Raw genomic sequence first — 13956 nt, 5'->3', positions numbered from 1 at the left:
ATTGAAATAAATATTTTATAACGGTGTCAATATTTTGAGTACAAAGCTAACCAACATTTTTGCCGCGATGACAAGAATACAAATGAGACGCCGTCAATTATTAATATCATCCTTCGTCTGGTATTAAATTGATACCAAACTGTATTAAGAATATTTGCCAATAACGCAAAGTACCGTCCTTTTTCTATCAGCGTAAGTGTAATCAATTCTGTGTAAGCTCGATACATCAAACCCGATTTTATTGAGTTTTCTTTAATGCTTTCTATAACTTTTTGAAAATTTTTGTATCCGTATATACGTATGTATATTTATAAGCAAGTAAGTATATGACAATACTTCTCCGTTATCCATCACATTTTGGTGCAAAGCATACATGAAATACTAATTCCGTCACTGCTACAAGCTCGCTCGCTCGCTGTAGCGATCTATCGGCTGGATTGCTGAGCGATTTGCTATGGCACGCTTGTAGTTGGTCGCAGTTGTGTTTTCAAACCGTCAGCTAAACGTTGTTAACGCGCCAGAGTTCGGTAAAGCAACCGCGTCCCCGTTCCATATCGTTGTAGTCTTAGCAAAACAAACGACTTGTTCCAAGTGCTTTTTGCGAAGTATCTCGCTGTTTACGTGTGTGCCTGTGTGTGTGTGTGCGTATTCCCTTATCGTGGCGCAATACATATTAAATCGATTAGAATCTATCTATCATCCACCGCTCCCCCTCGTTCAAACAAACAACTATTCCAAAGTGTACGTATACAGGTGTGAACGTGAGATGATATATGTTTGTATACTCGTGTTATTGGTGCTAAGGCATCCTTCATTCTAAAAAGATATGCACCGCACCATTATATGAAAATATAGCAATCCGCTTCTGATCTCGGCCACAGCTAAATGGTTAACGAGCAGTAGCAAAATCGAATACATCCGCACTGTCAACTGTTTTAGGGTTAGGGCTATAAACAAAACACGATCATTGTTCAGTGTTGGTTCGACCAACACCGTCGGCAGAAACAGCTATGGCAGCGGTAACAGTCATCATAACAACTACACCAACCATTCCAATAATACACAAACCACGATCAGCAGACATTCTCCAATTGCTCGGCTATAATTAAATGTGCACTAGACTTGTATTTTGTGTTTATTGTCATGTCGTCATTATAGCTTTGTACATGTTGTTATTGGTGTTTTGTTTTTATTGTCTTGCTCTTAATACCCTCCACCATAGGATGGGGGCATACTAACTTCGTTATTCTGTTTTTAACACATCGAAATATTTGTGTAATACCCCATAAAGTATATATGTATATTTTTAATCGCCATGGCATTTTTATTATTCGATCTAGCCTGTCCTTCCGTCTGCCGTCTGTCAGTCCATGTTTTGATATAGCTCCCATATAAGCCGATCTCCCAAATATATTTCTTGAGCCTCTAGAAAGCTCAACTCTTATCCGATTTGACTGAAATGTTTTACTGTGACTTCTCTCAACTGCACCTGATGAAGCTCCCATATAAAACGATCAACCCAATTGCATTTCTTGAGCCTCTAGGCGCAATTCTTGTCTGATTTTACTGGAATTTTGCAAAACGATTTATACTATAACCTTTGTACGTGCCAAACATGGTCTGAATCGGTTCATATAGAAAAGAAAAAAATAAAAATCGTTTTCAATAACGAAATTAATTGATCCAAATAATTCTTTAATTGAAACTACCTCAATCAGGAAAATAATAATATCAATCGTCGTTTTTGAAAAAGTAATTGAAAAAATTGTCAATTAAAAAAATTTTGTAAAATGTTCAATTAATTTTTTATTTAATTGAAATTTTTGAAAATTTCTACATTAGGTACACGGATGTTCACCTCCTGGAACATGAACTTCAGGTGCATTGTTTAGGCAAAGGTCCATGGGCACCTGTATAAAAAGAAACTCCCCCGCGGGGATTCTCCAAATAATTTCGGCAGCCCAAGGACGATGAACTACTCCATCGGGTTAATCCTTGAACCGACTGCCATGGTATTGCTTTAGATTTGTTGAAATGTACCCTTTCCCGCCCTTTATATTGTACAAATATAGACGAAATAGCCTTTAATTGAGTTTACTTAAGCACCAAATTTGAAATTTTTTTAAGATTCGACTAGAAAATGATTGAATAAATTAATTTTTTAATTGAAAATGTAAAAAATTTCAATCACAACTGCAATTGATAAAAAATCGTTTCAATTAAAAAATTATTTAGTCAATTATTTTTTTAATTGAAAACAATTTTATTTTCAATTAAATTTTTAGTTAAATTTTTATTTTGGCGATTTTATTTTTGTGTAGAGGGCGCAATTTCTATCCGATTTGGTTGAAATTTTGCCCAATACTATGGTCTCCAACATCCAAACCAAGTATGACCCGAATTGGTATAAACAAGTATAACCTGATATAGCTCCAATAGCATAACAATTCGCATCCATTATCCTTTGTTTCCCTAATAAGATACCGAACAAGGAGCTTGTTAAATGCGTTTCATGGTGGAGGTTATATTAGATTCGACTTGATCGAACTTTTGTTTATTTATCAAACATTTTCCACAACTAACGTCTGGAAGTAGCCGGGTCTCAAAACCGTATCCAACCATATAATCTCCACGAGAAATATGGCGGAAAAATTATACTTAAACTTATTTAGAAAATTGCTAAAACTGAAGCAAAGGCAAACAAGTAAGGGAAGACAAAAGTCGAATGGAACCGCAAGAGCATATGAAATTGACAAAGCATATTAAATCGACATCTTGAAGGTTTTTGTTACATCCAGGCTTAAATGGCTACCGCGATCACAACATATATATACTTGAAGATACATATGGGAGCTATAAATAAATATTTCTCGATTTCAATAAAATTTTGTGCTACCATTGATCTATAAATATCCAAGTAAAATTGTGGCTACTATTACTAACAAAATTTCTCATATCAATGAGTGCAGTCATATTTATAAGTTCATGCTCAATGATAAGGGACCTCCTTTTTATGCCGACTTCAAGCGACACCACTTGGTAGAGAAGTTTTAACATGGCAGGATACCTCTCAAATGTAGGTAGCATTAGTAAGTGCATAACCACCGCTGCGGATGTTCTCGTCGGTATTTGAACCCAGGCGTTCGGCGTCATAGTCGGACGTTCTAACCTTTGCGCACCGGTGGCCTCCAAATTGTGACTTCAACCAACTCAATTGGCATACCGAATCAATAATATATGTTTATGTGTTCTAGCTAAATCTGATTAGATTTTGATGAGCTTTTGGAGACGTATTGAGATGTCGATTTCTGCTTCAGTATCTATGTCTCGATGTTTTACTTTCCAATGGTTACGAACGCTAGAGAAGAGAGGATCTGATGTGGCCAAAGTTTAAAAAGAACTTCGTTTTTACAATTAGGTGATATTTTTTTAGTGTCATGCTTTCTATAAAATTTTTAATTGTTGTATGGTTTTTACTGGGCTTCTTCTGGTAGATCTCCGATTGGTAATAAAGATTGCTCAATGATCCCTTTATGACAGGGAATTCTGCGAACAGTCGCATGAATATTTAGTAGTATGTATTTGTGCTATTTCCTTACAGAATATACTATTTTCCAAATTTCGTTACCACCAATTTGTAAATGGCGCATAAGCACATCGATAATTCTTAAATATCAGATGGTTTCTTGAAATGTAAAAGAACTCTATTGGCGCATTTTCATCATTCGTATTGCTTGATCCTTGATGTGATTGGTCTATAATCAACCAGCATTTGAGAAATTCTTGCTGAATATATTTCTTTCTTTAAACTTCTTTTGGTGGTTTTGTTTCTTATTGACACTGTGGGTCTTGTGCGTTTCAAGTTTTGGTTCCATAAATCGTGTTCTTGTTAATATACACAAGGTATTATCCAAAGTTTAACTTGATCAACCCTTTATATCAGACAACGCTTGCGCAACTTTTTCATCTATCGTAATTAACTCTAATTGGTAGTTTACTTCAATTGTCCAACCGTCAATTTCTATTTGTAACAGCTGCAGTGCTGCAATTTGTTTTGCATAGTGACATAGTAACTGACTTTTATATTTAATGATATCATGAGTTCTTTTCTTGAATTAAAGTTCGATTAGCCTGTAGTATGGCGTAGAAAGGGGTTTTTTTATTTTTCCAAAAATCCTCTTATCAAAGGCTCTCCAAATTTTTGATAACACATCAAATAAGAACATATTGGTGAAAATTAGTAGCCACAACTTTTAACTATTGTTGCGTGTCGGTTAAATATATATAAAGGAGCTGTGTCTTAATCCGATTCGGTTTTGAAGAAATTTCACACACATTTTTAAACGTCAACTAAAATTCCTCGAGCAAATTTTGTGAAGATCGGACCTACCCATATCGGGTGAAAGACATATGGAAGCTATATACATGTATGTATAACAATTAGATTGAACTGACTGATATGGACGTAAGTGGCCGGATAGTGTTAGGCTTTCAAATCTCGACTCTTCGATGGCTCCAATGTAATTTATTGGAATTTAAGTGAGTAATACATACCTAAGTACAATGAATATGCGCTTCGAACCGTCATCACTAAACGCCCCTTTACTGGGTGGCTTAGTAAAATTTCGTTCCGTTTATTATTTTGTTGTTGTAATTGTTCGTGTTTCAGTTGCGCGACCAGTGTTTTTGTTGATTGAAACCTGCTGCAAAGCTTTGTGGTTTAGAAGCTGCAGCTGCCGCCGAAGTCGCTGCGACCAACTCATATGGCTAGATTTTAGCGTGTCATCACAGTACTCGCACCTCGAATACAGCGCTGCTGTGTATACAGCGAATACGTTTGATATCGCTACATATATTTGTTGTGAAATATTTATAAAAATAAAAGCAGCTAAAAACTACGAATATACAAATGAAGTGAATATCATTTAAATATTTAATCGGGTAAATGTCGAGTATTTGTGTGCGAACGTGCGTTTGCTCTCCTCTGTATAGATGCGATGGTGGAGCCGAAATTAAATTCTAATCTAAATAGCCTCCCTCCGCATTCCGCAAAACCAAACAAGCAAACAAAACCCGATGTCCAACCAACTGCGAAAATAAATAAAATCACAATAGCCACAAACCTGTTCCCAAAGAATGTTCAAAATCTTAATTTTCTTGGAAATACAATAAAGAGTATTGTATTTATATGTGAGTAAAAACAAAAACAACAACTCCAACGTCGACCGTCAAACGCCAAATTAGGAAAGCAATTAATGGGTTCAGAATGGCTACTGCTACGAGTGTAGAGGTCTGAGTTGAGCCATATAACAAACGCTATCTCAATACAGCCAGACCAATCAGCCCAAGAAAAACCCTGGATGACAGGGGAGATTCGCAACTTTTGGGGGGGAGAGGTCCGCAGACCACAGAGCAACAACAGAGGGCGTAAAAAAGCGGACGTTTTTTTGGATGTGTATTACACGGGTCTCAAGGAATACAAAAAGACTATCAGTGCGGCAAAACGTGCCTCCTGGAAGCTTTTCTGCGAACAGATCGATAGCGTTAACAACGCCCCTGAGATGAAAAAGTTTCTCTCAAACGTCCATGTCCAAACTGAAACGTGAGAGCGGAGACTACTGAGGATATTAGCCGCAGTATACGACGGGACTCACGGAATCGCCGGAATCTTAGTATAAAGAGGTTGATCGAAGGCTTATCATTACGGAATTGATGGTAAAGGAAGCTTTGAGGAGCTTCCAACCATATAAGTCGCCCAGACCTGATGGAATATTTCAGGCCAACAGACCAATAAGCATACTTCCTTTCTACTCAAAACCAAGGAACGTCTTGTGGATACCATAATAAAGAGTAGGACATCCCGCGAACTGCTCAAATACAAACAGCGTGCCTATGTCAAGGGAAGATCGGTGGAGACTGCCCTGCACGAGTTTGTGCATAACATAGAAGAACCCTTCGATACCAAGACGTACACTTTGGCGGACCGACACACTGATCCAATCCTTTATATAATGTAGACAGTAGACTCGAAGTGAGGCCTGAATCCGATGATAGTACACTGGCTCTACAGGAGCGTTATTAGATCGATACCTACTTACGTCTCAGCAGTTTGGTGGGCTGCGATGGAGAAAAAATGCAACATAAAGATAATACAACGGGTTCAGAGAATATGTTGTCTTGGCATAGGCGAAGCGATGATGACCACGCCCACTAGGGCACTGGATACTATTCTAAATATACGACCTTTAGCCATACAGATTAAATGGAAGAATGGATAGAAGATAGGAGCCATAGCTTTATAATCAAGGCGACGATAGGAAACCAGAGGAGGTTTCCGATCGAATAGCTGAGATTAAACTTGAGGTTGAGTGCGAGACACTGCTACCAGAGGCACAGTCTTGGATTGACGGAACCCTGGTTTTGCCATCGGCAAATTCATGATACACAGATGAATCAGAATTAGAGGACAAGGTAGTTGAGAACCCAGGCACTGAGATCTGTTTTCGACTGCCTGACTAAAATACGGCCCTGCAGGCGGAGATCCGGGCTATCACGGAATATGTCAGTGGGTACGGTGTTAACGCGAGAACGTCGATTGTGAAAATCTTTACGGATAGTAAACTGGCCATCAGGGCAATAACAACCAAGACGGTAAGGCCACGAACAGTCTTGGAGTGTAGAAAGGAGATTAACGATTCGCATAGCAAAGTAAGGGGAAATTAAAGAACAGATGATTTGACAATAAAGGTCAAAGGATTGGCGTCATTTAACATGGTTAAACCCAAGCTGTTCGGGGCGCCGTATTCCGGGTTAAGTGCGTGGGCGACAAACCCCCTTCCAACACTGTGGAACAGCGAAATGGTCGGTAGGACGACGAAAATCCTATGGGTTAACCCTGATCATGAGAGGACGAGGCTATTACTGAAAGGAAGTAAGAAAGAGGTCAATATAGCTGTAGGTATCATAACGGGACACATAAGACAACGAGCACACTTATGCAAAATCGGTGCGGGAAATGGTAGCATGTGTGGGGAGGGCAAGGGGGTAGATGATGATACGTTGGAGCATATCCGCTGCCTGCTGTTTTAGCAAACATTTTAGCTGTTTTGTATAACAAATTTTGTTGAGAGTACTGGGTATTGTATCTTAGTGCATTCGTTTCAGTTATGGTGCTTTAGCTATGGCCATGTGCCCGTTAATCGGTCTGAATGTCCATTTTTATTTGTGTATAAGGTGCACTTTTCATCCGATTATGTTCAAATAAGGCACAGCTATTTTTTTGATCTAGAGACAAAGCCTATTAAAATTGGACGAAATCGGTTGAGATTTAGATATAACTCCCATATATTCGTATATATATGTTCGTCCGATTTGGACAAGAATTCCAATAATATCGTCATTTATTAACCGATTCGCACGAAATTTGGCAAGGGAAATTCTCTTATGACTCTCGACATCACTGATGAATTGATAGAAATCATTTCAGATTTATATGCGAAAAAATAGGGACAGCGGCTAGACGAAGGATTCTAAAGCGTATAACATGAAAGCTCAATCGTTGGTTTTATGTGTTTGTATTATTGGCAGTAAAAGCCGACAGTCAACCGCGTGAACTAGATATGTAAAATAGGAACAACACGAAGTTGCTTACACGGTATGTGTGCTACTTTTCGATTTTCCTATCCCAGCGGGACTAGGAATCCGCTTTGGTTTAAAGAAATTTTTTATTGCATATACACTGCAAAAACAACTTTCGTTATGAAAATGCTACACAAGTACTGTATTTCGCAAGAAAGCACTATTGCTACAAAAAACCAAATTTTAGGTTGGGCGAAATAATAGGGACAGTAAATCAATTCGTTTAAAAATATAGCAAATTCATTAAAAACTGTTACTCAAAGTGAATAAAAAGCCGTTTTTTTGTTCGTAGAATTGTTAAAACATGAGTTTAGGTCAAAAAATTTAATTTGAGTTTTCTATTTGTGACCTAGGCAGATATAGACAGATCGAAGCGGTGTGATTAGTATCAGATTCAAAAATTCTGAAATTGATACCCAAACCAGAAACTAGCATCAGAGAATCGAAAATTGTGAGGCGAAACTAAGAACGATCAATCTGTTTACATAATAAAATTATTACAATATTTCTAAATACCTCCAAATTTCCCATACACATTCCATTATGGATCAGGGGATACTTCTCTCATATCAAAGTGCAGTCATATTAAAGTTTAAGCTCTATGATATGGGACCTCGTTTTTTATACTGAGTCCAAACGGTGTGCCGCATAGCGTCACTACTTGGTAGAGGAGGAGAGGGGATAACCATCGCCGAAAAAATGTCCAATGTTTACGCCGGGATTTGAACTCAGGCGTTTGGGGTCACAGACGGACATGCTAATCTTTGCGCCACAGTGGTTATTTCGTGGTTATTTCTTCAATTCTTCAAAAGCTTTAATTTTTGAAAGTTTATGAATAAAATGGATATCAATGTCGTCAAAATAGATTATTCAACAAAGGTTGATTTATTCGAATTAGTCAAATATGATATTTTCAGTAAGTAACTAATAAGTTGTTAGAGTACACAATTTCACTACATTCGTAACTCAAAACTTGCCTTCCTTATTCTAATTATTCAGTTTGTCGTTTAAAAACCAGAAATGTCCCCCTTCTTTTTCACACATTCTATTTCGATATTATGTTTAAAATGGCAAACAAGTAAAAACAGCACATGTTTGACATTTTCGTAACTGTTTTTATCTGTTTGCGCTGTCTTTCTTATACCACCACCTTAGGCTAGGGGTGTACTAATCCAGTCATTCCGTTTGTAACACCTCGAAATATTGATCTAAGACCCCATAAGGAATATATATTTTTGATCGTCCCGACGTTCTGAGTCGATCCAGCCATGTCCGTCCGTCTGTCGAAATCACGATAGCGGATAGAACGCATAAAGCTAGCTACTTGATACACAGATACTTACTATCGATGTAGGTCGTTGGGGATTGCAAATGGGCTATATCGGTTCAGATTTGAATAAAACTCCCATGTAAACCGATCTCCCGATTTGACTTCTTGAGCCCCTGAAAGGCACCTATTGTCCGATTTGGCTGAAATTTTTCATGCGGTGCTCTGCTACGACTTCCAACAACTGCACCAAGTTCGGTCCAGTTCTGAGTCGATCTAGCCATGTCCGCCCGTCCGTCTGTCGAAATCACGATAACGGTCGAACGCATAAAGCTAGCTACTTGATACACAGATACTTACTATCGATGTAGGTCGTTGGGGATTGCAAATGGGACATATCGGTTCAGATTTGAATAAAACTCCCATGTAAACCGATCTCTCGATTTGACTTCTTGGATCAAGTAAACTTTTACAGCTCTGTTCAGATTCAGATGGGGCAAATCGGTCCATGTTTTGATATAGCTGACATATAAACCGATATTGGGTCTTGACTTCTTGAGCCTCTAGAGAGCTGAAATTCTGCACGTAGAGTTTTGGTATCACTTCTAATAACTGTGTTAAGTACGATTCAAATCGGTTCATAGCCTAGTATAGCTGTCATATAAACCGATCTTGGTCCTTGACTTCTTGAGCCTTTGCATGAGGTGTTTTATTATGACTTCCAACAACTGTGCTAAGTATGGCGCAAATCGGGACATAACCTGATAGGGCTGCCATATAAACCGAACTGAAATCTTGACTTCTTGAGCCTCTAGAGGGCGCAATTGTCATTCGATTTGGAAGAAATTTTGTACAACGGCTTCTCTCATTACATTCTTCATACGTGTCTAATATGGTCCGAATCGATCAATAGTTTGATGCAGCTCCCATATAAACCGATCTTCCGATTTTGCATCTTGAGCCGCTACAAGACGCAATTCTTATCCGAAAGAACTGAAATATTACACAAAGACGTCTATAATGTTCAGCATTCATTTATGGTCCGAATCGGACTATAACTTGATATAGCTCCAATAGCATAACAGTTCTTGTACAATATTCTTTGTTTGCCTAAAAAGAGATAACGCGCATAGGACTGGACAAATGCGATTCATGGTGGAGGGTATATAAGATTCGGCCCGACCGAACTTAGCACGCTCTCACTTGTTTTTGTCTCGTTTGGTGTACAATACCCAATTCCAATATATTAGAGTGAACTAAAATCTAGCTGAAATTTTCAAGACATTGGAATATCTTCAGTTAATTTCAGCATATTTTTCAAAATAGTTATAAGAAAAATTCTTAAGCGTTTTACTACCAATTTCAAACAATTTCCTCGTATGATCACCCTAATTTACTATATATTGTATTCATTTGCAAAAAGGAATGTAAAAATTATAATTATGGATATTTATCTGCTGCATTAACCGAAATTTTAATTTGCCGCATAGAATGATGAAAACAAGACAACAAACAATTAATTGAAGTTTCTATTTATAAACTACTTATATACATTCAATAGGTAAATAAGAACTTGTCTAAAATGGATATCTATCTGCTGCCAAAACCATGGTTGCTTGTGGTTTTAATAATAATTTTAACCGGATTTTTATTACCTTCCTAGAATATCTAAAATGAAAACCGAAAATAAATTAACATAAAACAATTTAAAATAAAAAATTAACATGAAACTAAATGAAATAATAAAATATAAATAAAATAAAATTAATTCATTATTTTTGTTCAAGAAACAAAATAAAGAAATAAATACATAGTTAAATAAAAAAATAAAATGAAAAAAACAAATAATTTAATTAATTAATTAATATATAAATATACAAATACACAAATAAATGAATAAAAAAAATAAATAATATATAAATATAGGTAAATAATTACATAAATAACAAACAATAAATAAATTACGTTGTTGGATTCATTTGTCCAGCTGAAATTAATATAGGGTACGTTTTTGTTTCTATTTAAAATGGAAAGCGAAATAAAAACCCTTAAAAAAGTTTTAGGCAAAAGCGCAAAACAAGATAAATAAATAACTTAAATTTATAAATACATTAATAAAAAAATTAATTAATCTTATATTGGGTTGCCCAAAAAGTAATTGCGGATTTTTCATATAGTCGGCGTTGACAAATTTTTTCACAGCTTGTGACTCTGTAATTGCATTCTTTCTTCTGTCAGTTATCAGCTGTTACTTTTAGCTTGCTATAGAAAAAAAGTGTAAAAAAAGTATATTTCATTCTAAGTTCATTCTAAGCTTTATTAAAAATGCATTTACTTTCTTTTAAAAAATCCGCCATTAATTTTTGGGCAACCCATATATAAAATTCAATTTGTGTTTGTTTGTTTGTTCCGTATAGATTCAAAAAACGGCTGAACCTTGAAATTTTCACAGATTGTGTAGGTTGGCTATATATTTTTTTGATATCGGGAGGGACCGATCGGGACAATATGGGATTCAAATGAAAGGTTTTCAAGAGTAGAAAACCAATTTCATAATAAAAGTTGGGTCCAAGCCCCAAAACCCTTTAAAACAGGTTTATTTGGCGATCTTGACAATATGGGACACAATTGAAAGGTATTCGGGAATAGTTTACGAATTCGATCAAGAAGTAGGAAAAAGTTTTATGATTTATTGATAACGGAAGGGGGCAGACCCTCCACCGTTACCCCAAAAACACCACCCAAAATCAAAAGTGGACCGATAAAGACAATATGGGCATCAAATGAAAAGTATGAGGGGTATATAACGAATCTGGCATACAAATTTATGTCGTAGTATAGGGGGTCACCCCACCCCCACAAAAACGCCCAAAATAGGTTTGTTTGCGATGCGCACCCGAATTTGTAATAAAGCCAACTGACTAAGCCGTCCAACAACACTATAATAAGCAGATAATTGCCTACATGATATTTATGTAAACAAAACAAAACAGGGCCCTAATTCTCGCGTCCGCAATCGACTTATTACGATCGAGTTTCGCACTTTTTGGATTACGGCATCCGTTATCGATTAATTCGAGTGCGGGAAATTTTTTCCGGGAAAAGTTTGTAACTTTATCAAATTGTACTTTGGGTGTTGTTCTTCTTGTGTCTGTCCGAAAAAACAAGCATCAAACAAGCACCGTTGGCTGTGCTAGAGGCGACGTAATCCGCATATTTGTTTGTCCTCTTGTACATAAAACAACAATTTATTGTGTAAAAATAGTAACATATTGTTAAAAAAAAAAAAACAATGGCATATTGTTTAAAACGTTTTCTTATTATTTTTTTTTATAGGTGTAAAAACTTTTTTCAACAGCCACCATTTGATTTGTTTACTTTTGAGATGGCAAAATATGTTCGGCATATCGATTTTTCCTTCCCCAAAATCGATAACGTTTTGACGAATAACGATCGTAAGCCATCATCCAATTTGTAAAGGGTGATTTTTTTGAGGTTAGGATTTTCATGCATTAGTATTTGACAGATCACGTGGGATTTCAGACATGGTGTCAAAGAGAAAGATGCTCAGTATGCTTTGACATTTCATCATGAATAGACTTACTAACGAGCAACGCTTGCAAATCATTGAATTTTATTACCAAAATCAGTGTTCGGTTCGAAATGTGTTCAAATTTTGACAAATTTTGTTCAGCGATGAGGCTCATTTCTGGTTGAATGGCTACGTAAATAAGCAAAATTGCCGCATTTGGAGTGAAGAGCAACCAGAAGCCGTTCAAGAACTGCCCATGCATCCCGAAAAATGCACTGTTTGGTGTGGTTTGTACGCTGGTGGAATCATTGGACCGTATTTTTTCAAAGATGCTGTTGGTCGCAACGTTACGGTGAATGAACACATTTCGAACCGAACACTGATTTTGGTAATAAAATTCAATGATTTGCAAGCGTTGCTCGTTAGTAAGTCTATTCATGATGAAATGTCAAAGCATACTGAGCATCTTTCTCTTTGACACCATGTCTGAAATCCCACGTGATCTGTCAAATACTAATGCATGAAAATCCTAACCTCAAAAAAATCACCCTTTACTTATAGAACTGAGTTAATCTTCGAACAAAAACTCACGCGATAACGGATGCGAGAATTAGGCCCCAGATTTAAATAAATTCCGACTGTAAAGGGGGAATATGTTTTACTTGCAGCTAAGAACTTGACATTAATTATATACCTCCTTTTATTCTACACTAATTAAAATTAAAATATTATTTTTTACGTGCTTCCAAAACGTAAATTGGATGTAATTTTTGTTTCCCTTGAAATTAAGTTTAATTTTTTAAAACTGGTTGCAAGGAAAAATTGTAGGAACTTTGTATACCCACTTTAAGTATATGAAGTAATTGAAATTTCTTTGGTAATTGGATATGTTACCGTAGTTTACATGATATAATAGACCGTAGCGCAGAGGTAAGCATGTCCGCCTATGACGCTGAACGCCTGGGTCCGAATCTTATCCCCAGTAAAACTTCTCTCCAAAAAGGTGTCGTACACCGTTCGGACTCGGCTATAAAAAGGAGGCCCCTTATCATTGAGCTTAAAATTGAATCGGACTGCACTCAATGATATGAGAGAAGTTTGCCCCTGTTCCTTAGTGGAAAGTTCATGGGCAAAATTTGCAATTTTGCATTTGCCACTGTAATAGTTTTTTTTTGCCATTTTCCTCACTATAAGCCGAGTACTACTATTCCGCCTATTTTTAGCCAACGTACCGCCGACGTTTTTTATACCCTACACCACCACCGTGGTACAGGGTATTATAGATTTGTGCATTTGTTTGCAACGCTAAGAAGGAGAAGAGCTACACCCATTGATAAGTATACCGATCGACTCAGAATTACTTTCTGATTCGATTTAGCCATGTCCGTCTGTGAGTTCACGTATTCTTGTAATCAAAGTGCAGAACGTATTTGTTGTCCAATCATCACGAAATTTTCCACACATCACTTTTTCGGCCCAAGGACGGACGCTATTGATTTTGGTTTTGTTATTGATTTTA

At 36.7% G+C, this 13956-nt stretch overlaps 1 protein-coding gene across 3 annotated transcripts in view; it reads left to right on the top strand.

Moving 5' to 3' along the window:
* The first annotated feature begins 457 nt into the window (after positions 1-457).
* Positions 458-13956, top strand: part of LOC106095579 (embryonic polarity protein dorsal) — a 75552-nt gene continuing 62053 nt past the window's right edge. Inside the window, exon 1 of one of the 3 annotated variants that reach the window (XM_013262813.2) lies at positions 458-741. The gene's annotated coding sequence lies outside the window, so the exon portion shown is untranslated. Of the gene's footprint in view, positions 754-13956 lie in introns of all 3 variants that reach the window. The other 2 variants (XM_013262814.2, XM_059365803.1) reach the window with 2 other exon arrangements.

Source organism: Stomoxys calcitrans, chromosome 3, assembly GCF_963082655.1.
Source record: "Stomoxys calcitrans chromosome 3, idStoCalc2.1, whole genome shotgun sequence".
In the NCBI taxonomy this organism is placed as follows: Eukaryota; Metazoa; Arthropoda; class Insecta; order Diptera; family Muscidae; genus Stomoxys; species Stomoxys calcitrans.
This window is presented reverse-complemented; position numbering and strand designations above follow the sequence as displayed.